This window comes from Poeciliopsis prolifica, unplaced genomic scaffold (assembly GCF_027474105.1).
Source record: "Poeciliopsis prolifica strain line A6 unplaced genomic scaffold, Auburn_PproV2 SCAFFOLD039, whole genome shotgun sequence".
Classification (NCBI taxonomy): Eukaryota; Metazoa; Chordata; class Actinopteri; order Cyprinodontiformes; family Poeciliidae; genus Poeciliopsis; species Poeciliopsis prolifica.
The window spans coordinates 337,689-347,817 of record NW_026562414.1 but is presented as its reverse complement, the minus strand read 5'-3'; the positions used below and the strand labels follow the sequence as shown (position 1 = coordinate 347,817).

General features: G+C 41.8%; 1 long non-coding RNA gene across 1 annotated transcript; it reads right to left on the bottom strand.

The window, feature by feature from the left end:
* Window positions 1-3,283: 3,283 nt before the first annotated feature.
* Window positions 3,284-4,912, bottom strand: LOC129375363 (uncharacterized). Its single transcript, XR_008607622.1, has 3 exons — window positions 4,339-4,912; window positions 4,090-4,238; window positions 3,284-3,613 (listed from the first exon to the last, which is right to left on the bottom strand). It is a non-coding gene; the product is annotated as an uncharacterized LOC129375363 (long non-coding RNA).
* Between the last annotated feature and the right edge of the window lie 5,217 nt (window positions 4,913-10,129).

Genomic DNA, 10,129 nt, shown 5'->3' with positions numbered 1-10,129 from the left:
CACATCCAAAATCACACTCTGCAGTAAGGTGGAAGTACAAAAATGTACTTTCAATATATAAAGAGAAGTTAATAACTGAAGGAATTTCTTTCTGGAACAAGTTCAGGATTTGTCTGGCGGAAGAGAGACAGGTTAGCAGCAGGTTTAGAGATGCTTTTGACAGTGGATTGTTTCTTTGAGGGGAAACAGGCTTACATTTTCTTAGAATTGCAGGTGGAAGAAGCGGTGAGAGGGATCTGGGAGAAGGAGATTGATGTACTTGAGATGGGTCTTTGAGGTTCGAGAACTGACCAGAGGGGAGCAAGCAGGCAGATGGGAGCTGCAGAAAACAATGTGGATCAGGTTCGTTCCAAACAGGTTCTTGCTTGACAGCATGCAGGTGGCTGAACATGATCTGAGATGGGAGAGAAAGGTATGTATGGCTGGAGATGAATCTTAGCTTGATCTTCACAAAAACACTGAGTTACTCAAAACAAGAATCAATCAACAGATCAATTCTGACAGGTGAGAAACAACAGTGACGGATAATCAACCAGCTAGTGGTTGTGTTGCACATCAGTGGCCGTACTACAATCAGGGCTGCTCACCAGCAGGGATATAACTATAAGGAAGATAATCACACACACCCAAATCCTGATATTACCCCATCACCAAAGGCTGCCACCTGGTGGCCCAGACAAGCATGACAAGCAAAAAGTCTCAAAGTCACAGCTCTACTGGGGATCCAGGATGATCCCTAGTTGAAAAACCCAGAACAGCTCCTTGGGACCGGAACCCTCTTAGTCAAATTAGTACAGGATGCCCCTCCCATGGCACTGGACATCCATTATCCATTTGATTGAGAAAGCAGGGATGTCTCGAGCGGGTGAAAGGACTTCATACCACAGGTTTGATCAAAGACACATGAAATACCAGGTGGCTCAATAGACACTCAGGAGGCTTCAGACAAAAAGAGCTGGGGCTCAGGACAGAGATTATCTCAAAGGGACCAATGAATCTGGGGGAAATTTTCTCATTAAAATACTTGAGAGTTATGTCTCTGGTGGAAAGTCATATCTTTTGTCCCGGAGGGAATTGAGGTGCTGGAAGTCTCTTCTGGTTGGCCAGGTGGAGGTTTTGAGCTGCAGAGAGGTGGAGAGCAGTGATGATCTACTAGATGCACCTGCATCGCCAAAGGTGATGTTGGACAGAGGTAACAGAAAGTTTCCAGTTATTTGAAGAAAAATGTGTAGACTGATAAAGGAAATTCAAAAGGAGACAACCCTGTGCCAGATGAAGCATGACTGTTATTCTATCAGGATAACTCTGTGCTCTTCGTGGCAGGATCAGATGAACATACACAAGGAAGGGTGGCCTCACCCGTTCTGTTTGGTAATAGGTTCAAGGATAAAATCCAGAACTGAGAGGTACTCTGGCTGCAAGAGCAGTAGTAAACTGATCCAAGAGATGAACGGTGGGGGGTTCCTCACTCTGATAAAATCTCTTGTGGCAGCCTGTGAAGATAGAAAACGTTTTACAAGGAGCTGAGCTGTTTCGAGAGATTGTGAGAGATTCTTTAATAGAATGAGATGACAAACCTTACATGAGCAATCTATTATAGCTAAACAGAGATGAGTCCCCCTGGAGAATGGTACATCATTGACATATGTGACCATGGATATGACAGACAAGTACATAGCTCTTTACATCAGGCGTCAATGAATGAGTCTGGACCTTACAGCAGAAGGAACATTGAGCTGATTGGATGGCCCGGCCCCATGTTCTGACTCCAAACGCTTCAAAACTTAGTGTCTATGGATTCCATGAAAGGGCTACCATGAGAAATGACGTGGGATGACAGAGGCCCTTGTTGGTTCATTATCTGGAGAAAATTGTCAAGAAAGAGCAACCCAGCCCGTAAGACATTATAAAATTTAAACAGAAGAAGAAAAGTGATCATGGTGACTGGCTTTGTTTGAGACTATTAGCCTCCCAGCCAGCACACCTAGGTGGGCCCATATGGGATATAAGTGGGCAGGCAATATGGGTCCCAAAAGGGTTTGTCCACGGTTTCCATGGTGGCCCCACATGGGTTTGCCCAAGTAGATTTTAATGGGTGCTAACTGGGTTTTCAGTGGGTCCACATGGTTAACTCACATGAGGCCCATCTGTGGCCCACTAGGGTGCTGTCAAGAATATTTACGTGGGTCCCAATTGGGTCTGAACTGGGCTAGAATATGGGTAACAAGTGGGTTTGTCCACGGTTTCCATGGTGGCCCCACATGGGTTTGCCCAAGTAAATTTTTATGGGTGCTAACTGGGTTTTCAGTGGGGCCCATGTGGTTAACTCACATGAGGCCCATCTGTGGCCCACTAGGGTGCTGTCAGGAATATTTACCTGGGTCCCAATTGGGTCTGAACTGGGCTAGAATATGGGTACCAAGTGGGTTTGTCCACGGTTTCCATGGTGGCCCCACATGGGTTTGCCCAGGTTGATTTCAATGGGTGCGCACTGGGTTTTGAGTGGGTCCCACATGGTTAACTCACATGAGGCTCATGTGGCCCACTAGGGTGCTGTCAGGAAATTTACCTGGGTCCCAATTGGGTCTGAACTGGGCTAGAATATGGGTACCAAGTGGGTTTGTCCACGGTTTCCATGGTGGCCCCACATGGGTTTGCCCAGGTTGATTTCAATGGTGCTGACTGGGTTTTGAGTGGGTCCCACATGGTTAACTCACATGAGGCTCATCTGTGGCCCACTAGGGTGCTGTCAGGAATATTTACCTGGGTCCCAATTGGGTCTGAACTGGGCTAGAATATGGGTACAAGTGGGTTTGTCCACGGTTTCCATGGTGGCCCCACATGGGTTTGCCCAGGTTGATTTCAATGGGTGCTAACTGGGCTTTCAGTGGGTCCCAGATGCCTTAATCCTGTAGGAACAATTCTCATCTAACCTGGATGTGAATTACATTCATAGATATGCAATCTTGATCAACAATCCAAAGTCTAGCTTAAAACGTGTTCAAAAAAAAAAAAAAAAAGAGATGAAAAATTTATTTTGCTCAAGGCTTTTATTTAGTAATTAAAATATTGTCAGGAGTTATTTTTTACCTCACTACAGCAATTATTAGAACTTCATTAATACTCAGGGAATGGTGGCACAAAAAGAAATCTGCAATTATTCACGACATCTTTGAAAATAACAGAAGCTAGTTTACTATAACAAACTTATAAACAGATCTATAAATATATATCTATAGATGCACACAAATAAAGACACCTACATATTTCCTACAGGTCTATAAATGTATACATCTAAATACTATCTATATAACTTTATACACGTATATTCACATTGATACACACAATGTGAATATACACACCTATATAGATCTTTCACAATACATTTTTGTTAAACATTTTTAAAATAACCTACATGCCATATGCATGCTTAAATTTGAAATCTCTCATACTTTACTGAAACTGTCCATCTTGAAAGACCTCCCCAACCTGAGTTTGAACTGGCAGTCTCTCTAGTCTATTTCCACTTCCACTCGGGCTCCAGTAAACCACTTCGAGAGTCTTTGCTGTATGCTTGTGTGATTCTGTAGATGGATAATTTCTTTTAAGTCCCCTGAAATAACAAGCAAAGGTAGAAATTGTATTAGTGTTTCATTTTAGCACAATGTAACATTCATGAGATTTGCATCTCCCCCTTCATGGGGCAAAAATGCTTGCAGAGATATGCCATAATCAAAAGGACTCTTGAGTCATCATTATTATGTACAGAAACTATATTCTTACTGTAAATTTAAAATATATCCATCTATATAAATCAACTACTAGCATAGGAAAGGTTCTATTGTGGTTTTGTGGTTATTTTAATATTGTTTGAAATGCAAACAATATTACCTTCAAATTTTTAAGTTCTTAACAACAGTGAAAGAATACTGTTCAAATAAAACCAAAAATTGAAGACTCAATTTTTAACCTAAAAACATTACTAAAAATAACAAACAAAAGAATAAAACAACCAAAATAAATTAACATATGTTTAAGAAAGAAAAGTGAAAAAAAAAAGTTACTCTGACAATAAAAACTGATATTTACCATCAAAGAGACGCAGGTCCAAGAGCTTGTTTCCAATGTTGGCCAAAAAGGTTGAACTGGACTTCCAGTTCATGGGACATGAGGAATCGCACAGCTGGTTGTATTGTGTCATCTAAGGATGCTCCTCCAATTTCTGTAGCCATGGCAACCTTAAGTACAATGAAATAACAGGACAACATTTTGTTTTTGTTCATCAGTTTGTCATTATATCACTCTTATGTGCTTAATTTTACTAACATATTAATCTACCTTTTTCAAATCATTATAAAGTGATCTTCACACGCTGATCCTCTTGAAGCCTGCAAAAATATATCTTTTATTAGTGCAATATAACATTTAGACTTTTCAAAAAAATAAAAAAATTAAGGCAAAACAGCCTTTGTATGGATTAACTACTGAAGCCTTATATTGTAAACACTGAACAGTTTTGCAATTATCCTAATTTCTTTGTTAACGTGACAGGACTAAGACAGTAGTATTACTCTTAAGAGAAGTTTAGAAAATCACTATAAATGTAACTAATAAAGCCTAAAACATTGTACATATAAAAAAATTAGAGCTACAATTAAATATAAGTACATTTCACATAACTGCTAGCTAAATATTGCAAAAATATCAAAAAGAATTTCTTCATCTTTCAATATTTGTTTCAGGCTTGGCCACTGATTGACATGATGGGTTTCAATTTACGGACCCACATGCAGTAACCACACGTTGGATAGGGATGAGTGAGTGATTTATTTACAACAGGACAAAATAAAATCTATTTCCCGGACATCAGCGGAAGGGTGAGGACCACTCGACCAGGTTGGCCTGAAACGAGAACTTAGTCATGACGGGCTTAGAATGAGTGATCGGAGGGGAAACAGGAACAGGCTTACTTCGTTGCGGGTCTTTCGAGGCGTGGGTGTGAGATGCCAGGTTCCTGAGAGAGGGTGTGCAGCGGTTCCGAAGGTAAATGCGAGGTGGGAATGGAAGAGAGCTGGAAGCTCGAAGGGTGGAGTGGAGGCAGTGGAATCGGCGGAGCGAGCAGGCAGGTATTCACTGGTGAGTTCTCGAATGAGGCGACAAAACCCCTAGGATCGAACAAACACAGAGACCAGGTGACTTCTAGTAGACACAGAAACGTTCTCAGAAAACTGTTCACAACAGGAGAGGCCAGAGTGACTACCGGTGTATGCAACCATCTAGCATACACAGTAGAATCTTCAGTCAATCTAGCGTAGACTGAAGATTCTGCTGCTCCTCCACCTGTGCCAAGCTCCACGGGCTCCTCACAAAGATCCTCGCTGAAATAAGATGCAACACTCACATACACACACAGGAACCCTGACACTGATGACTACTCTAGACCAACACAATAGCGGCAGATTGAAATAAACTCTGACATAACAAAACGCTTTAAAGTGTCACACAACAATTAAAAAAAGAATTTAAAAATATGAACTACAATGCCTTCATCCTATTTACAAAAAACCTTTTAGGCCCAATATACTGAAACACATGGGCCCCATATAGTGTTCCCATTTCTGTCCCATGCCCAGTTAGCCCACGTTAATGCTGAATTGGGCCCATACATTTAACCCAATTGAGCCAACAATATGAGTCCCATTTCGGTTAACCTTTTGAGCCTCACGCAGTTGGCCCAGATAAAACCCATGCCCTCTTATCATTACCTATATAGCCCAAAGCTAAACGATTCAATGCAGTTTTATTGAAAAAAACGACAATAATAATCTTGCATGGGTCCAGCCAAACCAGCCTGAATCCATACATGAGACCCACCCATGCATGCTGATGTGACTGTGAGAAAGATTATTAAAAGCCCAAGTACATAGAATGAAAGCACAATAGTTACTCTTTTTAAATCATACAAATGGTTTATTGTGTCCAGACACTTTGTAACAACCTCTGCTAGCAACATAGATTCTTCAGTGAACCGATTTCATTCTGCCTCGTTGGCGCTCAAATGAACCAATGGCAGCTCAACAAATAGAATGGCGGCGGTATTTGAAAATGGTTTGGCCCACAACGCTGCGTTTGAAATCGGTCTGCACTAAAATCTGCTTATTGTGTGTAGCTGTGTGTGTTAGCAATATCAGAAAAAGTATCACCCTAAAGAAAAGCAAAAATAACAATAACAATTAAGTCTCTTTTGGGATACTGTCGTCCGATTTGTTACGAGCAAACAATTTTTTTAACAAGCGATTTAAAATCTCTCCTAAAATTTGGTACTAGGTAAAACAGAAGAAATGTACTTACAGATTCTTTCGTAGATCAGCCAACAGGCAGACTCCGCGCCAACGGACTGATGAAGAGAACAGGCTTGATTTTGAAACCGCATATCCATCCGCGGGTCATTTTACGTTTTCCAAGAAACACAAGATTAATTTTTGAGAGTGCTACATCGGTTTAACAAATGTAAAACCGATGTAGCAAAAGTTCTCAATGTAAATAAATACATTTCGTTGTCCTCCTTATTCAAATATGTTTTGGAACTATTTTCTTCAGTGGATGTGTAAAGTGCCTACCGGTACTTCAATTCACCAACCTTTATTGGCAACGGTGCCTCAGAGCAAACAATGAACAAAAAGGTAATTGGAACCAAATAAATCATTAACAGAAATGTTACGTTTTTTTATTTTTTATTTTTATTTATACTGATGACTTGGAAAATGTTTGCAAATATATGAAAAAACAGATGCTCAAAATTTTACTCTTGTCTCTCACTTGCTAATGAGTTTTGTTTATTTTCTAAACATTTTGTGATATTTTTCACAATGGTCTGATCTGAACTATTTGTCCAAATAAAAATTTAAATCTTGCTGCGAACAGGCTGCAGTAAACTCTATGGATGTCTAAACATCCAATTGATAAAAAAATAATAATAAAAATAAAATAAAAAGTTATTATTATTAAAAATAAAACAAGGACTAAAGCTCAACCATGACCACTCTTGCTTAATTTTGAGTAAGCACCAGAATATGAGTTTACGTATATATTTCAAACAGATTATTTCAAAAAAATGTTTTAAGACATTCAGACTGCAATAATAAAATGAAAAAAAAGTTAGGGGTTCAAAGTGTAGCAAGAGCAATACTGAACTGGCTTTTGCTTTGACATACAGTGAAAAGTTTGAAAGTGACAGGGTAACCACATTGTCGATTAAAATGTTCTACAATTTTGTCCCATTTAGACCATGAAAAAAAGTACTAGGGGCTACATTTTCCTGCCCAGGTCCAACCCATGTATGGTTAGCCCATGCTCATGTCATGTTAGTTTAATGTGGACAGCCCACATTGGGCTTCTCATGTGGGGCCCATGATACTGAAACCACATGGGCCCCAAATAGTGTTGCCCATTTCTGTCCCATTTCCAGTTAGCCCACATTGTTGCTGAATAGGGCCCATACATTTAGCCCAAATGGGCCAGCCCATAGGGGTCCCATTTTAGTTAACCATATGTGTCCCATGAGGTTTGCCCAGATAAAACCCATGACCACTCATTACCCATATGGCCTACTACAAACCCAAGGGGGGCCCACTCATGCGTACTGGCTTGGAGACTGGACTGGACTGTTCTAGCATAAAATAATAACATGAAAAAATGTTAAGGGTTCAAAGTGTGGCTAGAGCAATACTGAACTGGTTTAAAAAAATAAAGCATTGTAGAATTATTTTAAATGTTTTAATATCCTGGTCCTCTGGAAGCCTAGTGTTTGTAAATGAGCCAGGCATAGATATCACACAGTGAACATGTTTTAGGTTCAAACATTAGGAAGACATGGATGTTCTGTTCTATCAGCAAAATATATCCTTGGGTGATCTCCAAGACGAGGTCACCTTCGTCCTGGAGACCTCGACAATGGTCAAGGTCACCAACCTTTACTATCGTCGAGGTTTCCTACAAGGAAAAAATTAAATTCTACAATTTACCTTACATCAACTCCATTAGAGGCCAGCTGAGTAACAATTGCCTTGGCAAAGTCTATAAAGCTGACATCTCGGGTAATTCTTTCCAAGTTTTGAGAATCTTGCTCTTGCAGCTTTTGCTTTGACATACAGTCAAAATTTTGAAAGTGACAGGTTAACTACAGGGGTTGGACAATGAAACTGAAACACCTGGTTTTAGACCACAATAACTTATTAGCGTGGTGTAGGGCCTCCTTTTGAGGCCAATACAGCATCAATTCGTCTTGGACAAGTATGGGGCCAAGGGAATGCCATGATATGGCAGCCCACACCATCAATGATCCACCCCCATGCTTCACTCTGGCATACAACACTCTGGCTGGAATGCATTTGGGGCTTCTCCACACCGTAACTCTCCCGGATGTGGGGAAAACAGTAAAGGTAGACTCATCAGAGAACAATACATGTTTCACATTGTCCACAGCACAAGATTTTCGCTCCTTGCACCATTGAAACCGACGTTTGGCATTGATACGAGTGACCAAAAGTTTGGCTATAGCAGCCCGGCTGTGTATATTGACCAATGTGTGGAGCTCCCGACGGACAGTTTTGGTGGAAACAGGAGAGTTGAGGTGCACATTTAATTCTACCGTGATTTGGGCACCGTGGTTTTATGTTTTTGGGATACAATCCGGGTTAGCACCCAAACATCTCTTTGAGACAGCTTCGTCTTGCATCCCAGTTAATCCTGTTAGATGTGGTTCGTCATTCTTGGTGGTATGCTGACATTACCCTGGATACTGTGGCTCTTGATAATCACAAAGACTTGCTGTCTTGGTGAACAATTTGCACTCTTTTGAACTCCAGTATGTCCCAAATAATGTTATGTGCATTGCATTTTGAGCAAAACTGTGCTCTTACCCTGCTAATTGGACCTTCACACTCTGCTCTTACTGTTGCAATGTGCAATTCATGAAGATTGGCCACCAGGCTAGTCCAATTCAGGTATGAAACCTCCCACACTAAAATGAGAGGTGTTTCAGTTTCATTGTCCAACCCTGTACATTGTTCTACAATTTTGTCTCATTTAGCCCACTTAAAAAAAAGGACTGGGGTCTACATATCCACCCAGGTCCAACCAGGGCGTGGATATGTACTGACCACACTGAACCCACAGTGGGTTCAGTGTGGTCAGCCCACATGGTCCCCATGTTGGGCCCATGACATGAGCCCAGGCTCATGTCATGTGGGTTCAGTGTGGTCAGCCCACATGGTCTCCCCATGTTGGGCCCATGATACTGAAACACATGGGCCCCACATAGTTTTGCCCAGTTCTATCCCATTCCCAGTTAGCCCACTTAAAAAAGGACTGGGGCCTACATATCCACACCCAGGTCTAACCCATATATGGTCAGCCCATGCTGATGTCATGTGGGTTCAATGTGGTCTGCCCACATGGGCTTCCCATGTTGGGCCCATGATACTGAAACCACATGGGCCCCATATACTGTTGCCCAGTTCTATCCCATTCCCAGTTAGCCCACTTAAAAAAGGACTGGGGCCTACATATCCACACCCAGGTCTAACCCATATATGGTCAGCCCATGCTGATGTCATGTGGGTTCAATGTGGTCTGCCCACATGGGCTTCCCATGTTGGGCCCATGATACTGAAACCACATGGGCCACATACTGTTGCCCAGTACTATCCCATTCCCAGATAGCCCACTTAAAAAAGGACTGGGGCCTACATATCCACACCCAGGTCTAACCCATATATGGTCAGCCCATGCTGATGTCATGTGGGTTCAATGTGGTCAGCCCACATGGGCTTTCCATGTTGGGCCCATGATACTAGAACCACATGGGCCCCACATACTGTTGCCCAGTACTATCCCATTCCCAGATAGCCCACTTAAAAAAGGACTGGGGCCCACATATCCACACCCAGGTCTAACCCATATATGGTCAGCCCATGCTGATGTCATGTGGGTTCAATGTGGTCAGCCCACATGGGCTTCCCATGTTGGGCCCATGATACTAGAACCACATGGGCCCCACATACTGTTGCCCAGTACTATCCCATTCCATATAGCCCACTTAAAAAAGGACTGGGGCCTACATATCCAC